Source organism: Pleurodeles waltl, chromosome 8 (assembly GCF_031143425.1).
Source record: "Pleurodeles waltl isolate 20211129_DDA chromosome 8, aPleWal1.hap1.20221129, whole genome shotgun sequence".
NCBI lineage: Eukaryota > Metazoa > Chordata > Amphibia > Caudata > Salamandridae > Pleurodeles > Pleurodeles waltl.
The window spans coordinates 1,420,852,013-1,420,874,109 of NC_090447.1; the positions used below are offsets into that span (position 1 = coordinate 1,420,852,013).

At 47.3% G+C, this 22,097-nt stretch overlaps 1 protein-coding gene across 4 annotated transcripts in view; it reads left to right on the forward strand.

Moving 5' to 3' along the window:
* The first annotated feature begins 7,382 nt into the window (after positions 1 to 7,382).
* LOC138248711 (E3 ubiquitin-protein ligase TTC3-like) overlaps positions 7,383 to 22,097 on the forward strand; it is a 1,399,506-nt gene continuing 1,384,791 nt past the window's right edge. For all 4 annotated transcript variants that reach the window (XM_069202543.1, XM_069202544.1, XM_069202547.1 and 1 more), the window contains exon 1: positions 7,383 to 7,474. The gene's annotated coding sequence lies outside the window, so the exon portion shown is untranslated. The remainder of the gene's footprint in view (positions 7,475 to 22,097) is intronic.

The window sequence follows — 22,097 nt, forward strand, 5'->3', positions numbered from 1 at the left end:
ACACAATATGGCTGACCACTGTCTTTGAGGGACCTTCTGTAGTCTAGAGGCCCTCTCCAAGGCAGTGATCCACTTGTGGATATCACCCCCGGCATTGCAATATGGGACTATTTTGCTGAGATTCCTGGAGTCATAGGAGTCCTCCTTGACACTGGTTTCCCTAAAGCTGTTGCTGCCATCAAGGGTGAATCAGCCCCAAACTCTGTCTCTCCCTCTCCGCCGCCAAGGCCTCCCTATCTAGGGCTAACTGTTGCTGCTGCAGCCTCAATCTGGACTCTTCTAGCCTCAGTTTGCTGAATTCCTTATCTAGGGAGTTCTCCTGAGCTAGAGTAGTTAGTCTCATCAGATACTGCTGAGACATGGTTGTGGACAGATGAGGAGGGTCTACCCCTGATCCTAGGGACCCTTGGCACCAACCCCTTGGGAGTAAAAGTTGACCTACTTCTGTCCCCCCTTCTTACTGCCATGAGTGCTCGCTACAGGACTGGTGTGTTCCCCAGTTTATTCCTGGTCCTTTCTAGTGAGATCTGGTCTACCCTATCTAATACTGGAGGGTCAGTCTCTGCCTCTTCCTCTTCCTGACCTGCTGTGCTCTGGCTATCAGCCTGGAGGAGCAATCCCAGGAGTAGAGACTTGTTGAGATTTCTCCGTCTTCAGCTTCCTAGAAGCACACATCACCCTCAATTCCTGAAAGATGCTGCCCTCATACTGTGATTCTGAGGTCTGGCTATGTCTCCTGCTGTAGACATGTTACCTAGAGTAGTGTGGCTGCACCTACCTGCTCTAAGGTGTTAGACTTTCTAAAAGTTTTAAAATCCTTACTACAAAGTGTGTCCTAAAGACTAGTATTGATCTTTCCTGTGGAAAGTCACTGGTGACAAAGTGGTAAAGCAATTGCAAGTGTCTCATCCCACCGCTGCACCACCAATTTAGGAGGCTGGCCTGGTGTGTGGTGGACACCTATGGTGTTGGCAACCTATACTAGGTCCAGCCAACCCTTATTAAGTGTTACAGTGTCTACAAAGCCAGGGCTCTCTAGTGGTATCTGTGGTGAGCAGCCACGACTTATCTAGGAGGAGTGTGAAACACTTGCAATACCACAGTAGTCACACAGTAACTTATTACACATGAAAGGAACCACAGAGTGTTGCAAAAATAAAGGTACTTTATTATAGTAACACTAAACTAGAATACTATATGCAATCCCCCAAGCCCACCTCTGGAGTTAAATACACACACAGTATACACAGGTAAGTACTAGGAATTGGCATAAAACATTAGAAATAACAATGGCCCTATAGGGGGGCCAAACCATATACCAAAATAGTCGAATGCGAGAATGGGTCCCCCACCAGAGGATATGGAGTAATTAGCCAAGGGCTGGGAGAGTACGGAACCCCAAGAGGTGAGTATCTAGAAGACCCCCAGGGACCAGGAGAGCAGAGGTGTAAGGAAATGCTTTCTTGGCATGGTTACCCCCTGACTTTTTGCCTTTTGCTGATGCCAAGTTATGATTGAAAGTGTGCTGTGACCCTGCTAACCAGGCCCCAGCACCAGTGTTCTTTCCCTAAACGGTACCTTTGCTTCCACAATTGACACAGCCCTGGCACTCTGATAAGTCCCTTGTAAATGGTACCCCTGGTACCAAGGGCCCTGATGCCAGGGAAGGTCTCTAAGGGCTGCAGCATGTCTTATGACAGCCTGGCGACCCCTCCCTCAGCACATGCACACTGCCTCACAGCTTGTGTGTGCTGGTGGGGAGAAAATGACTAAGTCGACATGGCACTCCCCTCAGAGTGCCATGCCAATGTCACACTGCCTGTGGCATAGGTAAGTCACCCCTCTAGCAGGCCTTACAGCCCTAAGGCAGGGTGCACTATACCACAGGTGAGGGCATATATGCATGAGCACTATGCCTCTACAGTGTCTAGGCAAAACCTTAGACATTGTAAGTGCAGGGTAGCCATAATAGTATATGGTCTGGGAGTTTGTCAAACACGAACTCCACAGTTCCATAATGGCTACACTGAAATCTGGAAAGTTTGGTATCAAACTTCTCAGCACAATAAATGCACACTGATGCCAGTGTGGGATTTATTGTAAAATGCACCCAGAGGGCATCTTAGAGATGCCCCCTGAATACCAGTCCGACTCCTAGTGTAGGTGTATTATTGTCACCTTAGACAATTATTCTCTTTGGCTCTATGTCTTGCGTATGGGGATTTGCCTCTTATTACAATCTACATAATGGATATTGCTTCACACCATGACGTTTGTATATTCCTGTTTTAGACTTTATTGCTGCATTCTGCTTTACTACTATATATATAATTTTTCCTCCGTGCCATTTTTGTCTTCGAAATTGCAATACATAAACTGGTTTCGCGTATATGCATGCACATGAAATTTGTAGTTACTTGAATGTGCCGAGTGGAACACTGAGTTTGACTATTCCAAAATGGCGACTGGAGTTTTAGGCAATGGAGTTCCTCGTTCCTCTACTGTGTGCAGTCCACTTTCTATTTTCACAGGTCTGTCTCGTAGGCTCTACTTTAATGGGTGGTGACGCGCAAGTTTTTCACTTTACTATTTTCATGGAATAAGTTCAAAAACAGATGTCAACGGTGAGTGCTTGCGGTCCTACATTTGCGGAGTATGAACATCTTCGTAAGAATATTAGTTGGTCTTTAAACATTAGACTTTCTGGCAGACGCGGACACTTAGTTTAAACTTCGTTATATAACGCGCATAACGTGCGGTGAATGTTTGCTGCCACGCATGGTTACTTCTCGTGGTAGAGTGTATTTTGATGGGGGTGTACTAATGACATAACGGTTAATTGGTATCGGATGTTATACTGAGCTCGGACGACAGAGTGTTCTTTCTACTTGCATGAGTCCTTATTTAAGCACAGGGTATTTGACGGACTCCTGAATACTTTTTCTTTGGAAGTTGTATGTATGGAAGTTCAGCTGATGGGGATATCAGGGGAATCTTTATGATACCCCTGTTTAGAAATGTTTTCTTTGTTTGAAGTTTGTCTTACTTGATTTTTGGTCTTGGTGTCTCGCACGTTGGCAGTTCTAGGCATTTATTTCTACACAAGTACTTTATACAGACCTGCCTTCTTTATTTATTTGAAGACTTATCAAGGTCGGCTGTTTCATAGCATACCACATGCTTTGCATCTATAATGTTTTTGGCATTACAATATGTCTGGAATATATAGGAAACCTATACAGAAAACATTGACGGGGCTCAGAAGATTCTAACCTTGGGTAGGTTGCTTATGTGTCTTTATTTGTTTTGAGTGAATTTCTTCTTTTTCTGGCACGGTAACATTCACCATGGTTTATGGGCTCTTTGGAAATGTAGTGGCTGAGCGTTTTATGTGTGCACTCGGGTCACTCACAAGAATTTTAAACAGTCACATGGGTTAATACATATCGCATGTAGTTCTAATTTCTTGTGTGGCTTCACATATTTTTTCTTCACCTTAACTGTACCACATGGGAGACCCTTTTGTGTGTTGCTGTTGTATCTAATTTTTCCTTTACATATTTGGATCTTGATGTTTCTGTTTTTAGTACAGCAATCTATGTAACTATGTAATACCTGGGCATGGTATCATTACATATATCTTTTCTTTCTATACATTCTGTTACAGCCTTGAGAAAGTCTTACTGACGAAACACGTGTTGGCTGTATTCTCATTTGAAGTGGCTATTTTCTCATTTGGAGTTGCTGGTGTTCTTATCGGAGGCATATGAAAACGAACAAATTAAAATCTTCTTGATGGACCACATTACAGTGTTGTACGTTTCTGTATAAATATACGAAGGACTGAACTTTATGGACTTTTTGGTGTGCCATGGTACAACGCTGTATTGAACTTAGGTTGTTTTTCAACCAATACTATTGCACCTGAAGTGGTTGGGTGTGGTACCGGTTGGCACCCTTGATACATTGTAGCACAGCATATGACTAATTTTGTTGCATACATACTTAAGGAAGTGCGAACCATATTGCACAGCCACTATTGTTTGTGTAATACGACTCCTAGTGCTAGGCTGACCAGTTTCTGCAATCCTGCCACAACCAGACGAGTTTCTGGCCACATGGGGAGAGTGCCTTTGTCACTCTGTGGCCAGGAACAAAGCCTGTACTGGGTGAAGGTGCTTCTCACCTCCCCCTGCAGGAACTGTAACACCTGGCAGTGAGCCTCAAAGGCTCATGCCTTTTGTTACAGCACCCCAGGGTATCCCAGCTAGTGGAGATGCCCGCCCCTCCACCCACTGCCCCCACTTCTGGTGGAAAGGCTGGAGGAGATAATGAGAAAAACAAGGATGAGTCACCCACCAGTCAGGACAGCCCCTAAGATGTCCTGAGCTGAGGTGACCCTACCTTTAGAAATCCTCCATCTTGAGATTGGAGGATTCCCCCAATAGCATTAGGGATGTGCCCCCCTCCCCTCGGGGAGGAGGCACAAAGAGGGTGTAGCCACCCTCCAGGACAGTAGCCATTGGCTACTGACCTGACCTAAACACACCCCTAAATTTAGTATTTAGGGACAACCCAGAACACAGTAAATCAGATTCCTGTAACTTGTAGTGTTGGGGGCCCTAGTCCCTCATGCTACTGGAATAAGAGACGCAGACACAGTAGCTGGGTAGTAGGAACTGGCCACGGGCACGTGCGCCCTGCCCCTTTTATTGTCAGGGTCACCTGACTGGTGACGCCTGTGTTGGGTGGGTGTGGGGTGTGCATGTAAGTCCATCCCTCAGCCGAGTGGCTGGCAGAAACACTAGAGTGTGTCCAGCAGGACACTACATCCCTCACAAACTTTATTGAGGAACATAACAACAAAGTCCAACCTGTGGGAGTGAAACAAAAGACACAAAATATATCCACAGAGTCTCTTCAGGCGGTCCGCCTGAGCTGTGGAATGGACTAGGTGCAGCTGGGCACTCGGCATCACAGAATGTCTCTGTTGTTCAACCAGACTGCGCTGGACACGAACAGCAGTGCAGATGAAATCCTGATACTTCAGTTGCTTGTCCACGACCTCACAGTTCGCTGGATATTGTCTGTCCGGTCCCGCCTGGGCTCACGTTGCCAAAGTCTATTTACAGTTTCTGATGCGGGTGCATCTGGAGCAGTGGGGAGTCCAGTGTACACAGTTCAGGATTGCATTCCGGCTCTGGAGATTGTCTACCTCCTAAGACTGCCGATAATGTGACCACCTGGTGCACCTGGGAGTCCAGCGGCAGAGCAGCGGCAGTCTTCCCTCTCAGGCCAGACCTCCATCAAACAGGAGTCTCCTCGAGGCCCTTTGGCGGGCTGCCACGGGACTATGTGGACTGTGCCGGCCTATCGCAGGCCCAGCAAAAGACGTCGCAGAGGAACAGCCTACAGGACCACATCCAAGTCTCGCATGGAGCCACAAGGGTGGTTGATGCAGGGCCAGCTTGCTCGAGCCATCTGGATTCAGGTGCTCTGGCCATAGTGCAAAGTCTTCAGGTGACCAGTCTTTCAATATAAGCCCTCCATGCTTCCTGATGCCTGACGTGGAGCTGTCTCAGATGCATTCTCTCTCAGCAGGATTCCTCTCTCACAGGAATCTGTTGGAGGCCCTTGCTCCTGGATTGCCACAGCACTACGTGGGCTTTGCGGGCCAACGTAGGCCACCCCAAAGGAGTCGCTCTGAACTCCCAACAGAGCCACGTCCGAGTCATGTGCAACCCCAAGGGTGGATGGTCCAAATAATCTGGTCCGCTCTCACCAGCAGGTGTCTGGTTCACAGGGCTCATGGCAGGGGTTCAGGTGGTAAGTTTCTACATTGCCAGAGATGCCTTGTCAGCGTCGGTTCTTGTTACTGACTGGCTCCACTCAGGTGGTGCTGTGCTCCTTCGGTGGTTGGGCGATGCACCTCATCGTGATGATGATCTATTTTTCATCTTTCTGCAGATCAGACAGGTGGCAGCATCTTTGTTGGCGGAAGGATCACTTGATGGACGTCGTGGCAACTGGTGGGTCTTGTGTGGCCTGTGCAGTTGGCGACAGGGATGCCATCGCAGCCAAGCAGCCGGTGACAAGTGACAGGACGGTTGCACTGAGAAGCGTGGGGGTCCACCCGCGTAACTGTCTTCAGTGACGTCTGCTCACCCCAGTGACTGTCTTGTGCTGATGGATACCTTCTCATCTGCTCGCACAAGTCCTCAGTTGTGTCACACTACTTCCTTCCGCTTGCACACCTGTGATGGAGTCGATCTGTGGTGTGACCGGTCTGTCACACTCCTCTCTTCTTCTCCTCATTTCTTGTTGTGGCATCGTGCCACTCTCTCTTCTCCTTTCCCTCCCTGGTGTGGCGTCGTGCCACAGGTCACATGTTGTGTCACATGGACCTTGCGCTGCACCTCTGCCGGTGCATCTTCCTCTTTGTCCTCGATGTGGCCTCGTGCCACAGGTCGCACGGTGCGTCACATGGACCTATCACTGCATCTCCTCTGGTGCATCTTGCTCGGTCACAGCCTCTAGCAGGCTGAGTCCTGCGGGTAGGACTTGATCTGCTCTTCTGGCTGACCTCTCCGGGTCTGGTCCGTTCCCGGATCCTCTTGGTGGACCGCTCCGTGGCAGGATGATCACCACTCTCTCCCTCCATCTCTTCACTCGAGGGCGCCACTCTTGCGCCTCGAGGCTGCGCTGTTGCGGCGCTCACTCCTGCCTCCATCTGCTTTGGCAGGGCGGGCAGTTCTGATGACCTGCTCACTGATGGGCCAACGGTGGCCATCTTCTGTCCTTGTGTGGCCGGCTGACACAGCCTCTTGTCCCATGCGTTACGTCACGCTCTCGGGTACTCTCTCCATCTTTGCGGGCTTTGCCCGTGTCGTCGCGTTCTCTGGCGTAGCTCTCTGCGCACGTGACATAGTTTGTTTTTTTCACTTCTGTGTGTTCTTTGTTAACGCCTGCCATGTCCCTTTCTTGCCCTACAGTGATGTCCATCACTGCTTGGGCATGTGGCGTTCTTTCGGTTGTGGCGGCGGATGGCCGCCAGGGGCTGTTCAGGCCATGCGCGCTCTCCTCGTGCCTCACGTGGCACTTGAGTCCATTCCTCACCATTGCAGCTTGCCTGGGACAGCTGCAGTCCTCTCCTTCCCTGTGCAGCGCCGCACACGTAATTTCCATCTTCTGCGCCGTTTCCGTCCGTGGGCGCGTTGTCGGTCCGGTACAGTCACTCTTCCGGGGTGTTGCTGTAGATTTTTCTTTAACAGAGCTTGTTTCCCTGTTAAAGCAGAAACAAGGGTGCAGTACCTACCTTGGCCACTAGATGCCACTAGTGCACTTGTTTCCAGCTGGAAAGACATTCTTTCTTCCTCTGGGTGCCTCGTTAGTTGAAGACAGACCCCGGAGGAACCTCACTGCAAGAGGAGTTCGCCAGGCTGGAGGGGGCTGCAAGAGGCTCCTGGAGCAGCAGGTAAGTGCACTTTTACTTCTTCTACACCTTTCTGTCTTCTTTTTTTTCCTGTAATATGTTGCCTGTTTTCCTGCACAGCGTCGTTTGAAGAGGCAGGCAGACGGCAAGGAGTTCAGTGAGGGGGTGGGGCTCCGGGCACTTGAATCTTTCTCGGTGTGTGTTAGCGCCTCTCTCCTGTTCTGACAGTCAGCGCCCCCCCGTCCATATGTGTAACCCCTACGTCAGAGGGTGCTCTTTAATACAGCTGCTTGCCGTATGTTTGAGCTTGTGCGTCTGTCTGTGCTCCCCGAACGCGATTGTTATGCATGAGGAGGCACAGCAATACAGTTTCAAGCGATATGTTTAACCCCTTCGCTGCCAGGCCTTTTCCCTCTTAGGTGCCAGGCATTTGTTTGGCTATTTGGGGCAGTTCGCGCTTAGGCCCTCATAACTTTTTCTCCACATAAGCTACACATGCCAAATTTGCGTCCTTTTTTCCCCAACATCCTAGGGATTATAGAGGTACCCAGACTTTGTGTGTTCCCCTGAAGGAGACCAAGAAATTTGCCAAAATACAGCAAACAATTTGTTTAAAAAAAAAAAGTGAAAAAAGGGCTGCAGAAGAAGGCTTGTGGTTTTTTACCCCTGAAAATGACATCAACAAAGGGTTAGCTGTGCTAAAATCACCATCTTGCCAGCTTGTAGGAACAGGCAGACTTGAATCAGAAAACCCAATTTTTCAACACAATTTTGACATTTTACTGGGACATACCCAATTTTTATGATTTTTTTGTGCTTTCAGCCTCCTTCCATTTAGTGACAGAAATGGGTGTGATCCCCAAAAGCTAAACATTTCTGAAAAGTAGACAAAATTCAGAATTCATCAAGGGGTCATTTGTGTAGATCCTACAATGTTTTCTTACAGAAATAACAGCTAAAATAAAAAATATTGAAATTGAGGTGGAAAAAACAGCCATTTTTCTCCACGTTTTACTCTGTAACTTTTTTCTGCGATGTTAGATTTTTTAAAGCAATATACTGTTATGTCTGCTGGACTCTTCTGGTTGCGGGGATTGTAGGAAAGTACCATCTTGCCTGGCATGTTACCCCCATATTTCACTGTATGTATGTTGTTTTAGTCCTTGTGTCACTGGGACCCTGCCAGGCAGAGCCCCAGTGCTCATAGTATGTGCCCTGTATGTGTTCCCTGTGTGGTGCCTAACTGTATCACTGAGGCTTTGCTAACCAGAACCTCAGTGTTTATGCTCTCTCTGCTTTCTAAATTTGTCACTGCAGGCTAGTGACTAAATTTACCAATTCTCATTGGCACACTGGTACACCCATATAATTCCCTTGTATATGGTACTGAGGTACCGAGGGTATTGGGGTTCCAGGAGATCCCTATGGGCTGCAGCATTTCTTTTGCCACCCATAGGTAGCCCCGACAATTCTTACACAGGCCTGCCACTGCAGCCTGCGTGAAATAACATCCATGTTATTTCACAGCCATTTTACACTGCACATAAGTAACTTATAAGTCACCTATATGTCTAACCTTCACCTGGTGAAGGTTGGGTACCAAGTTACTTAGTGTGTGGGCACCCTGGCACTAGCCAAGGTGCCCCCACATTGTTCAGGGCAAATTCCCCGGATTTTGTGAGTGCGGGGACACCATTACACGCGTGCACTATACATAGGTCACTACCTATGTATAGCGTCACAATGGTAACTCCGAACATGGCCATGTAACATGTCTAAGATCATGGAATTGTCTCCCCAATACCATTCTGGTATTGGGGAGACAATTCCATGATCCCCCGGGTCTCTAGCACAGAACCCAGGTACTGCCAAACTGCCATTCCGGGGTTTCCACTGCAGCTGCTGCTGCTGCCAACCCCTCAGACAGGTTTCTGCCCTCCTGGGGTCCAGGCAGCCCTGGCCCAGGAAGGCAGAACAAAGGATTTCCTCTGAGAGAGGGTGTTACACCCTCTCCCTTTGGAAATAGGTGTGAAGGGCTGGGGAGGAGTAGCCTCCCCCAGCCTCTGGAAATGCTTTGATGGGCACAGATGGTGCCCATCTCTGCACAAGCCAGTCTACACCGGTTCAGGGATCCCCCAGCCCTGCTCTGGCGCGAAACTGGACAAAGGAAAGGGGAGTGACTACTCCCCTGACCAGTACCTCCCAGGGGAGGTGCCCAGAGCTACTCCAGTGTGTCCCAGACCTCTGCCATCTTGGAAACAGAGATGTTGGGGGCACACTGGACTGCTCTGAGTGGCCAGTGCCAGCAGGTGACGTCAGAGACCCCCTCTGATAGGCTCTTACCTTTCTTGGTAGCCAATCCTCCTTCCTTGGTAGCCAAACCTCCTTTTCTGGCTATTTAGGGTCTCTGCTTTGGGGAATTCTTCAGATAACGAATGCAAGAGCTCACCAGAGTTCCTCTGCATCTCCCTCTTCCCCTACTACCAAGGATCGACCGCTGACTGCTCCAGGACGCCTGCAAAACCGCAAGAAAGTAGCAAGACGACTACCAGCAACATTGTAGCGCCTCATCCTGCCGGCTTTCTCGACTGTTTCCTGGTGGTGCATGCTCTGGGGGTCGCCTGCCTTCATCCTGCACCAGAAGCTCAGAAGAAATCTCCAGTGGGTCGACGGAATCTTCCCCCTGCTAACGCAGGCACCAAAAGACTGCATCACCGGTCCTCTGGGTCCCCTCTCATCCTGACGAGCGTGGTCCCTGGAACACAGGAACTCTATCCAAGTGACTCCTACAGTCCTGTGACTCTTCAGTCCAAGTTTGGTGGAGGTAAGTCTTTGCCTCCCCACGCTAGACTGCAAACCTGTGTACTGTGTGATTTGCAGCTGCTCCGGCTCCTGTGCACTCTTCCAGGATTTCCTTCGTGCACAGCCTAGCCTGGGTCCCCAGCACTCCGTCCTGCAGTGCTCAACCTGCTGAGTTGGCCTCCGACGTCGTGGGACCCTCTTTTGTAACTCTGCGTGGACTCCGGTTCACATATCTTCCAAGTGCCTGTTTAGGTACTTCTGCGGGTGCTGCCTGCTTCTGTGAGGGCTCTCTTAGTTGCTGAGCGCCCCCTCTGTCTCCTCCTCCAAGGGGTGAAATCCTGGTCCTTTATGGTCCTCAGCAGCACCCAAAAACCTCTACCGCGACCCTTGCAGCTAGCAAGGCTTGTTTGCGGTATTTCTGCGTGGGAACACTTCTGCAACCTTCATCGCTACGTAGGACATCTTCCTTCCAAAGGAGACGTTCCTAGTCCTCTTCGTTCTTGCAGAATTCCAAGCTTCTTCCACCCGGCGGCAGCTTCCTTGCACCTTAATCTGGGGTTTTCTGGGCTCCTGCCCCCCCTGGACACTGTCGCGACTATTGGACTTGGTCCCCTTCCTTTGCAGGTCCTCAGGTCCAGGAATCCGTTGTCAGTGCACTGCTGGTGTTTGTTGTTCTTGCAGAATCCCCCTATCAAGACTATTGTGCTCTCTTGGGGTAGTAGGTGTACTTCACTCCTACTTTTCAGGGTCTTGGGGTGGGGTATCTTGGACACCCTGACTGTTTTCTTACAGTCCCAGCAACCCTCTACGAGCTCCCATAGGTTTGGGGTCCATTCGTGATTCGCATTCCACTTTTGGAGTATATGGTTTGTGTTGCCCCTAGACCTATGCTTGCCTTTTGCAACCTATTGTAATTCTACAGTTTGCATTACTTTTCTGACTCTTACTTACCTATTTGTGGTTTGTGTGCATATAACTTGTGTATATTACTTGCCTTCTTACTGAGGGTACTCACTGAGATACTTGTGGCATATTGTCATAAAAATAAAGTACCTTTATTTTTATTAACTCTGTGTATTGTGTTTTCTTATGATATTGTGCATATGATATAAGTGGTATAGTGGAAGCTTTGCATGTCTCCTAGTTCAGCCTAAGCGGCTTTGCCATAGTTACCTTCTATCAGCCTAAGCTGCTAGAAGCACCTATATTCTACTAATAAGGGATAACTGGACCTTGTACAAGGTGTAAGTACCTTTGGTACCCACTACAAGCCAGGCCAGCCTCCTACAGGGATATATTGGGCTTGTCGGTTAATCAAGAACCCTAGGTACCCAGAGCCAGTAAATGAGCTGCACCTTGCAATGGGTTTTCATTCTATACCGGGTGTACATCAATTTATTTGGTGAAATATAAAGAGTAAAAATTGGTATCAAGAAAACCTTTGTATTTCCAAAATGGCAAAAGATAAGGTGTAGAGAAGCAGTGGTTATTTGCACATCTCTGAATTCTGGGGTCCCCATACTAGCATGTGAATTACAGTGCATTTCTCAAATAGATGTCTTTTTTACACACTGTCTTACATTTGGAATGAACAAATGTTGAATAAGACAATAGGCAATGACACTTGTTCTTCTATTCTGTTTTCCCCAAGTCCCCTGATAAAAATGGTACCTCACTTGTGTGGGTAGGCCTAGTGCCTGCGACATGACATGCAACATGGACACACCACATTTTTACATTGAAATCTGACGTGTTTTTTGCAAAGTGCCTAGCTGTGGATTTTGGCCTCTAGCTCATTCAGCACCTAAGAAAACCTAGCAAACCTGGACATTTCTGAAACCTAGACACCTAGAGGAATCCAGAATAGGTTGACTTGTGGGGCTCTCACCAAGTTCTGTTACCCAGACTCCTTTGCAAACCTCAAAATCTGTCCAAAAAATACTTTTTCCTCTCATTTCAGTGATAGAAAGTTCTAGAATCTGAGAGGGGAGACAAATTTCCTCCACCCAGCGTTCCCCCAAGTCTCCCGATAAAAATGGTACCTCACTTGTGTGGGTAGGCCTAGCGCCCGCGACAGGAAATGCCCCAAAACACAACGTGGACACATCACATTTTCCCAAAGAAAACAGAGCTGTTTTTTGCAAAGTGCCTAGCTGTGGATTTTGGCCTCTTGCTCAGCTGGCACCTAGGGAAACCTAGCAAACCTGCGCATTTTTGAAAACTAGACATCTAGGGGAATCCAAGATGGGGTGACTTGTGGGGCTCTCACCAGGTTCTGTTACCCAGAATCCTTTGCAAACCTCAAACTTTGGCCACAAAAACATTTTTCCTCTCATTTCGGTAACAGAAAGTTCTGGAATTGGAGAGGAGACACAAATTTCCTTCCACCCAGCATTCACCCAAGTCTCCCGATAAAAATTGTTCCTCACTTATATGGGTAGGCCTAGTGCTTGCGACAAGAAATGCCCCAAAACACTATCTGGACACATCAAAATTATCAAATACAAAACTACCTGTTTTTGTTGGGGGGGGGGGGGGGGGCACCTGCATCTTTGGTCCTGGGCTCAGCAGCCATCTAGGGAAACCTACCAAACCCAGACATTTCTGAAAACTCGACACCCAAGGGAGTGCAGGGAGGTGTGACTTGCGTGGATCCTCCAATGTTTTCTTACCCAGAATCCTCAGCAAACTTCACATTTAGCTAAAAAATAAAAATGTTCCCACATTTATGTGTAGGATCACCGCACCGGGGCAAATTTCCTACCACCCAACGTTCCCCTCAGTCTCCCGGTAAAAATGATACCTCACTTGTGTAGGTGGGACAAGTGCCTGTGATTGGGAAGAGCCAAAAACATGTCGAAATTGAGGGTGAACCAAAGCAGGTCCAAAAGGGCAGTTTGAAATAAAAACAATTTAGGCTGACAAGTGCAGCTTAATTTTTATCGGTATAGATGAGACAATGTTGGGTGGTAGGAAGTTTGTGTATTCCTGCAGATTCCGGAACATTCCATTACAAAAATGTTCGAAAAATGTGTGATTTCCAGCTAAGTTGTAGGTTTGCAAGGCATTGTGGGAAAGAAAATGATGCGGGGTGCATGTGAAGCAAACTGTCCTGGAATCAACCAGATGTTTTGTTTTCAGGTGTGTCTAGGTCTTGTGGATTTTTCTACATGGCAGCGTCCCAAAGTACAAAAAGTGCAGCCCTCACCATTCCAATTGGGACAAATATTTTGCTCCCCCTGGGAAGCGGCCCTTGCCCAAGGGGCCGCTCCCCTTATGCGTAAGTATGATGAAAAAAAATCACTGGTGTTTAATTTCACTCCCCAGGGAGCGACCCTTGCTTAAGGGGTCGCTCCCCACATATAAAAAATAAAATAAATAAACAACAAAAAAATGTATCCCTCGTGTCTAGGTGTTTTTCTGCCCCCCCCCCTTGGTGGCAGATCGGCCTAATTATATTAGACTGATCTGCCCCCGGGGGGTCAGAAATGGCCTAAAAATAATATGGCCCCCTAGGGAGCGACCCTTGCCCAAGGGGCCGCTCCCCTTATTGAAAGTACGTAAAAAAAAGAATTCCCTGGTGTCCAGTGGCCATTTCTGCTGCCCGGTCGCATTGCGATCGGGTAGCAGAAATGCTGTGAGAGAAAAGAAAGGAAAGGTCTGGCGCTCCCCCCGACACCAGGGCATCCTACGGGTTATATGTATTTGTATATTGTAATATTTTACATGCAAATAATACATTAAGCTGTCCTTTCAACTAAATTGGCCATCAATCTATGTGTTTATTTGACTAATAACATAATTATATATATATATATCTTCAAAAATAAAATCTACAGGGACGTTATAGCTCGGAGATATTTGCATCAGTGAAAGTAAAATGCTAATTTTAATAAATCCCTGGGTGTAAAGTATCATTTATGTTTGTTCACAATAATATTCCTGTTTGTTGATTGCATTAATAATATGTAATGATATATTTAGAGATACATACAATAACATATATCATACATGATAACATAGTAGACATATCTCAATATAAAACATTTTATAGTAACATATAAATATAGATTAATAAAATATAATGATATAAAAACCCCAAAGTTTACAGGCACAATATCATTCTGCTCACATTTTAAGCGTACTAAACCATATAAATTCACCTGTTATTTCAAGTAACTATGACTCCTACTCTGTTAACTGGAACTCACCCCCTCTTGCCATGCACTCTTATCTCATCAATAATTTGACAGCAAATTTTGAAGTGACATTTTCAGTCGTGTTAGAAAAGATGTTCTGAGTGATGTAATATCTGAGCTAGTTAGCTGTGCATGGTGAGGGTGCAAGTCATACTTATCCCTAACATATTATTTTACTTGTAGCCGGCGGAGGTGGTGGTCTCCAGGACAGGGGTGACGGGGGGCGTGGTTGATGCAGCCCCGCCCGCATAGTTATGCATACCCCCAGTTGAGGCGGTGGTACCCGAGGATTTTACAATAACTCTACAACACTCTGCTCCACTCTGTCATCCCACTCCACGCTACTCCCCTGCAAAACACTCCCCTGTAAAAGTTTCTATGACACAGCTCTCCACACCCCTCCGCTCGACACCCCCACTCCATTCTACCCCACTCCACTTCACTCCAATCAATATAACCCCACTCCACTTTGATTTTACTCCACTCCAATATACTCCCAATATTGCACTCCACTCCAGCCTTACATTCCAATCTACTATACTCTCTAACCCACCCAATCTTCTCTACTCCAGTATACCCCACTCTATGTTAATCTACCCCCGCTCTACTCCAGACCAATGTACCCCACTGGATTCCACTACAATTTAGCCCACTCCACTCTACTCCCCTTTATCATGCCACTTTACCCTACTCCACTTCACTTCAATCTATCCCTCTAAATATCTACAACACTACAGTGCAATCTAAGTCACTCCTCCCCAGTCTACTGCACTACACACTAGCACAATATACTCCACTACAATCTACTTCACTTCAGTCTGCTCCTCTATACCCAACTCTCCTCCATTCTAACCTATACTATTCCACTACAATCTAACTCACTTCAAACTACCTCACTCCAATCTACCCCATTGTACTCCATTCAACTGTACTCCAATCTAGCCCACTCTTTTCCATTATACACTACTGTAATCCATCCATACTACCACACTACAACTGCCTCAATCCACTCCACGCTTCCCATCTACAATGTATTGGTCAACTCTACCTTGACCTACCTCAGTCATATCTATTGCAATCAACCCAGATGTACTCCTTTGAGATTTGCAATTGTTGTGAGTTGCTTCACTTGCATCTATTATTACTAATATAGCTGAGCTGCTGTCTGTACTTATCAGTGCTCCCCCTGTATGTCTTTTTATTTATACCGCATGATAGTATATATCATTTTTGCATAGCTCACCCTTTCAGGGATGTATTTCTTGCAGTTAACCCTGTTATGGTTTTAGTATTACCTAAGCCTGGCTCCATGACTGGGTTTTCATTTATGCAATAGTCTTCATACAGGGAGGGGGGCCTATTTTTGTCCTTGTTTGCCTGACCGTGCCTGTTATTGATGGTTGATTTGAGTTCTTGTTATTTGGTCTTGTGCGGGGTTCTTTCTCTTCCCCACTGTATGAAAGTCCCAATTTTTTGTCATAGTCACTGTTAGAAATGGGGTTTTTGGTTGGCAGTCAGGTTACCCTCTGTCCAAGCAATAACCCTCACTCTAGTCAGGGTAAGTCACACACAATCCAAATTATCCTGTGCCCACCCTCTGGTAGCTTCGCACGACCAGTCAGGCTTAACTTAGAAGGCAATGTGTAAAGTATTTGTGCAATAAATCATACAATAACACAATATAGCACCACAAAAATACACTACACAGTGTTTAGAAAAATATATAATATTTATCTGGGTATTTGCAGGTCAAAACGATCAAAGATGCAATATGAATTTGTAAAGATATCACTAAAAAGTGATATAAAGTGTCTTAAGTCTTTAAAAAGCAAACAAAGTCTCTTTCAAGCACAAAGTACCTGGTTTAAAGTGGAAAATCCCCGCAAAGGGCCGCAGAGGAAGAGATATGTGGAAAAATGGTGTGTGCGTCGATTTCTCCCCTGCACACACGGACTTGCGTCATTATTTTTCACACGGGGAAGTCGTGCGTCGTTTTCAGGCGTGCGGACAGTCTCCTTCTGTGGTTCGCGGGATTACCAGATGTCCCGGGATCTGTGTTTGGAATCCTAGGCTTGTTTTCCGGCTGCGTGTCGTTACGGTGGGCTGTGCGTGGAATCTTCTCCCTCACGGCAGGCGTCGCGTCAATTTCCTTTCTGAAGTCAGACAGCGTTGTCCAGGCGAGGCCGTGCGTCGAAGATCCGGTCGCACCGCAGGCGTCGCGTCGAGCGCCGTCTTTCCGGATCGGCGTGCAGTGAATTTTTCACCGCGGAACAAGCTGTGCGTCTAATTTTTCGGCGCACAAGGCGTCCAAATGAAAAAAAGAAGTCTTTTTGGTCCTGAACCTTCAGGGAACAGGAGGCAAGCTCTATCCAAGCCCTTGGAGAGCACTTCAGCAGCAAGGCAAGAGTTCAGCAGGGCAACAGCAAGGCAGCAGTCCTTTGTAGAAAGCAGACAGGTGAGTCCTTTAGGCAGCCAGGCAGTTCTTCTTGGCAGGATGCAGGTTCTGGTTCAGGTTTCTTCTCCAGCAAGTGTCTGATGAGGTAGGGCAGAGGCCCTGTTTTATACCCAAATGTGCCTTTGAAGTGGGAGAGACTTCAAAGAGTGGCTAAGAAGTGCACCAGGTCCCCTTTCAGTTCAATCCTGTCTGCCAGGGTCCCAGTAGGGGGTGTGGCAGTCCTTTGTGTGAGGGCAGGCCCTCCACCCTCCCAGGAAGACCCAATCAAAATGCAGATGTATGCAAGTGAGGCTGAGTACCCTGTGTTTGGGGTGTGTCTGAGTGAATGCACAAGGAGCTGTCAACTAAACCTAGCCAGACGTGGATTGTAAGGCACAGAAAGATTTAAGTACAAAGAAATGCTCACTTTCTAAAAGTGGCATTTCTAGAATAGTAATATTAAATCCGACTTCACCAGTCAGCAGGATTTTGTATTACCTATTCTGGCCATACTAAATATGACCTTCCTGCTCCTTCCAGATCAGCAGCTGCCACTTCAACAGTGTGTGAGGACAGCCCCAATGTTAGCCTATGAAGGGAGCAGGCATCACAGTAGTGTAAAAACGAATTTAGGAGTTTTACACTACCAGGACATATAAACTACACAGGTACATGTCCTGCCTTTTACCCACACAGCACCCTGCTCTAGGGGTTACCTAGGGCACACATTCGGGGTGACTTATATGTAGAAAAAGGGGAGTTCTAGGCTTGGCAAGTACTTCTAAATGCCAAGTCGAATTGGCAGTGAAACTGCACACACAGGCCTTGCAATGGCAGGCCTGAGACAAGGTTAAGGGGCTACTGAAGTGGGTGGCACAACCAGTGCTGCAGGCCCACTAGTAGCATTTAATCTACAGGCCCTAGGCACATATAGTGCACTCTACCAGGGACTTACAAGTAAATTAAATAGCCAATCATGGATAAACCAATCAACAGTACAATTTACACAGAGAGCATATGCACTTTAGCACTGGTTAGCAGTGGTAAAGTGCCCAGAGTTCAAAAGCCAACAACAACAGGTCAGAAACAATAGGAGGAAGGAGGCAAAAAGTTTGGGGATGACCCTGTCAAAAAGCCAGGTCCAACAGTCACCCCCACTTTTTACCTGGTGCCAGTGTGTTTGGACTGTGATTCACTGGTATCCTGCTAACCATGACCCCAGTGATTGTGCTCTCTCCCCTAAATTTAGTTTGGTTGGTTTTTCTCATTCCCCAATTGGTTACCGTTGTACCCCTCTAACTCCCTATTAGCATGGTACCCAGGTCATTGGTACACCAGGGGTCTCCCGTGGGCTTCAGCAGGTATTATGACACCCATGTGAGCCCATACAAATTGTCCCTGCAGGCCTGCCATTTGCAGACACCTTTTCACATGTAGTCACTGCATCATGCCACTGTAAGTCACCTCTACGGTAGGCCCTGGCAGCTCCAATGGCAGGGTGCAGGTGCGTGTGTGTGGGCACCCCTGCACTAATAGAGGTGCTCCTTCGAACTCTAGTTCCATTGCACTAAACTTTGTAAGTGCAGAGAAGTCATTTTAGCATGTACTGCCAACCAGTCACTTACCGGTAGGCCATCTACACAATGCTAACTCCGAACCTAGTCATGTTTGGTGTTAAATATGTCGGAATCGTGTCCCACTACCAAATATGGCATTGGTGGTATAATTCCAGTTACTCTGGGTGTTCCTTAGAAGTATCCCCCTGACTTCCACCTTCCAGCCTTTCAAAGCCTGCTCGCAGCCCATGCTGTTGCAGCCCCTCAGACACGATTCTGCCCTCCTGTTGCTTCACTAGTGCATTCAGAAGGATGGCAGAACAACAAAGTATTTACTGCTTGAGAGGAGGTGTGACCTACTCTCCTTATAAATTAGGGCCCATATTTATACTTTTTAGCACCGCATTTGCGCAATTTTTTGACGCAAAAGCAGCGCAAACTTACAAAATACAATTGTATTTTGTAAGTTTGCGCCGCTAAAAAAGTATAAATATGGGCCTAGGTGTTTCTGGGCTGGGGTGTGGTTGCCCTCTGTGCAACCATACTGCTTTGAAGAGCACACTTGGTGCTCTTCGCCAGTTCATGGACCACTGGTCCCTGCTCTCGCACAAAACTGGACAAAGGATAGGTGAGTGTCGACTCCCCTTTCCAAATCCATCCCTGTGGTGGTGCCCGGAGCTCCTTCAGGTGGCCACTTGATTCTGCCATCTTGGAATCAAGATGTGCAGAGGCCCCTGGGAGCATTCTAGAGTTCAGGGCAGGTAGCTGATGTAAGTGACCCCTCCTGATTGGTGGTTACCACAGACAGTTGCCAAACCCCCTTGTTGGGCTATTTCATGGACTCCTGTGCAGGTGGTTCCTCAGATTCATCTTGTAAGTACCAGGAAGGAACCCTCTTCAACACTCTTCAGCTCCTAGCTCTCTGGAACCGCTGCTGGGCAACGCAGGAACCGGACTAGTCTGCATAATAGTAGAAGACGTCTCTTTGATACAGTGTATCCTGGCTCTGGTCTGCAATCTGCAACATCTTGATGGCTGTGCATCCCCTGGGGTCGTTCGCACTTCAGCTGCACCAAAGAAGCATGAAGGAATCTCCTTTGGAGTGGAGGAGACACTCCCCTTCACTTGCAGGCACCTCAGGAAACGATGGCTGGCCGCTGGAGTCTTCTGCCATCCAGATCCCTGAAGACTCTGCAACACAGGAGGTGGTTCAGTGGTATCCAGTGGGTCCTAACTGACGACTCCACCAAGATGAAGAAGGTAGGCCCTTGTTCTGCCACTGGAACAGAACCTCTGTGCACCACATCTGTTGTCTGTACCAAGACTTGTTGGCTTCTGCTCCAGGGGGTGCTTCATGCTCCACGAAGCTCGATCCTCAGCACTCTTCTGTTGCATGCACAGGCATGTAGCTGCATTCTCTGTGCTGTGGGACTTGGTCTTGCTGTGTGCTGTTGCGTCTCGCGATGTCTCCTCTGCTCGTCGCCAGTGGGTCACTCGTGGGGGCTCTGTTCTCTGATGCTGGCTCCTCGTCTTCTTGTGGGCTGGCTGCAACTCCCCCTCAAGGATAAAGTCCCTGGAACCGCGGTGATACCCTCCATCTTTGCAATTTTTCTTAAACTCCTCTTGCAACTTCCAAGGCTTGTTGATGGCCTTGATGGCTACTAACGTGGATCCTCCTAGCGTGTTGTGTGACAGCTTGTGAGCACCTTCTGGGACTCCTTGTCACCATCTGGACCGCTCCTCCAGTACTTCTCTCTCCATAACTTCCACAAGAGTGTCCTGTACTTCCTTTACCACCTGGCCACTACTGTGTTGCTTGGACACTGTCTGCTCTTCTTCTTGGATTCCTCCTTCAGAACGCTGCCTTTTGACTCCGCTGGGTTAACTGTTCAGCCTCCACAGCAACCGGCTTTCCTGAAGCCCTTCTGAGTCTGAGAGAGTTTTTCTGACTACACTTGGTACTTCTGCTACAGGCCTCCTGGGTAGGGTACCGTGTCCTGTTGGGTCTTCTGTGGTGGGGTGGGTCTGGCTTATGGGTTTTTCAGGTGTCCTTTTTTCTTCCTTCTCCAACCATGAGGTTCCTATACATGTTCATGGGATCTTGATCCTACTCTCCGATCTTCTCCTGACTGATGGGTACTGTTTCCGAACCTACCTTTGGTGTTTCAACACTCCCTTGGCATTTGTCTGGTGATCCCCCCTCACTGGTGGGCAACACTTCTCTTATACCACTATTATTATAGTATATGGTTTGGTCCCCCAGTAGAGCCTCCATACACTTCTATGCTTTTCTAAGATTCTAATGTGTATTTATTCTCTAACTACAATCTTTCTGGGATGTATATGTACTTGCTAGTCTAGTGTACTTACTTCTACTTAAGTACCTTCATTTTTGTAATCTTGAGTGGTGTCTCTTCTTGTGGGAAGTGATTGGGTGACTGGGCTCGTGTTTTTAAGTGATTTTGACTCCTCCTGGTTAGGCCTCAGCTGCTCAGCACCACTACCTTCATAGAGCTTTGCTACCTGGGACACTGTCTGGCACTCTTCAATAAGGGTTGGCTGGAACCCGTATAGGGTGGTACACTGTAAGTGACCACCACACAAATGGTCCAGACTCCTGCACCTACTGTCTCTGAGCATGTTCTTTGTCAAGATTTTCCCTTTTCACTGCTCAATTCGGCCGCTTGGAATTCTTATTTGAAGCTTGTTGTCGGATATGTCTTTTTCATAGTGTGTGTCTCTCTTTCACACTCTTCACTTTTTTTGTCTACAGTTTTCTCTTTATCCTGCTGCTAGTGCAATGATGTTATAGTGTCCTATTCAAATTTCAACATGTATTCCTCTTTCATGTATGGTGCACTCCTCTACCTCTATGTTCAGAATATTCCTTTTCCTGATCAGTACATTATTCCTATTTTATTCACTTTCTCATATTATCATTTTTATCTGTCTGCATGTTCCAGTATGTCTACACTTCACTAAATGCAACTCCACACTGTAGGAGGCTGGCCCTCTATGTAGTGTGCAGATCCGAGCACACTATGCAGAGGGTCCGGCCAACCACACTGTGGCCTCCAGAGGTGAAAGCTACACCACCTAATGCTCCAGTTTGTAAGGATAACAGGTCGAGCAGTTAGGCTAATCCAGGAGATGTGCGAAGTATGTGCTGTATTCACAAATCCAGTCATGCACCAAACACACTATGAATAACTCAAGACTAGAATTTCTAAAAGTACTTTATACTTTCTTATAAATTATAAGACCAAGATCTTTAGAATACGTTAAGTACTTTTCAAGTTATAACTTTTTGAATTTTTAATAAGGTTAGTCTTTCTTTGTGTAATTATGCACCATTCGAATCAATGCACAGTCACCTTTAACAATGCATTAAAAATCAGATAGTTGGGTATCTCAGGCTATTTGTGGAGCCTGGAGGTCTTTGAGGTCGTTCCGGTAGTCAGCTCCTCCGCAGCGGTGATTGTCAGGGCACTGGTACAGCAAGCAGGGGTCTGAGAGCCTCTTCTGGTGCAGTAGGTCCTATGTTCTCGTCTTTGCGGGTTCTTTGGTGCTGCCTTATTTTCTTCCAGATGAATTCAATTTCTTGGTCTAGGGGAGCCCACTAAATACTTGATTTTAGTAGGTATTTTAGGGGGAACCTGGTAGTGTCCAACAGG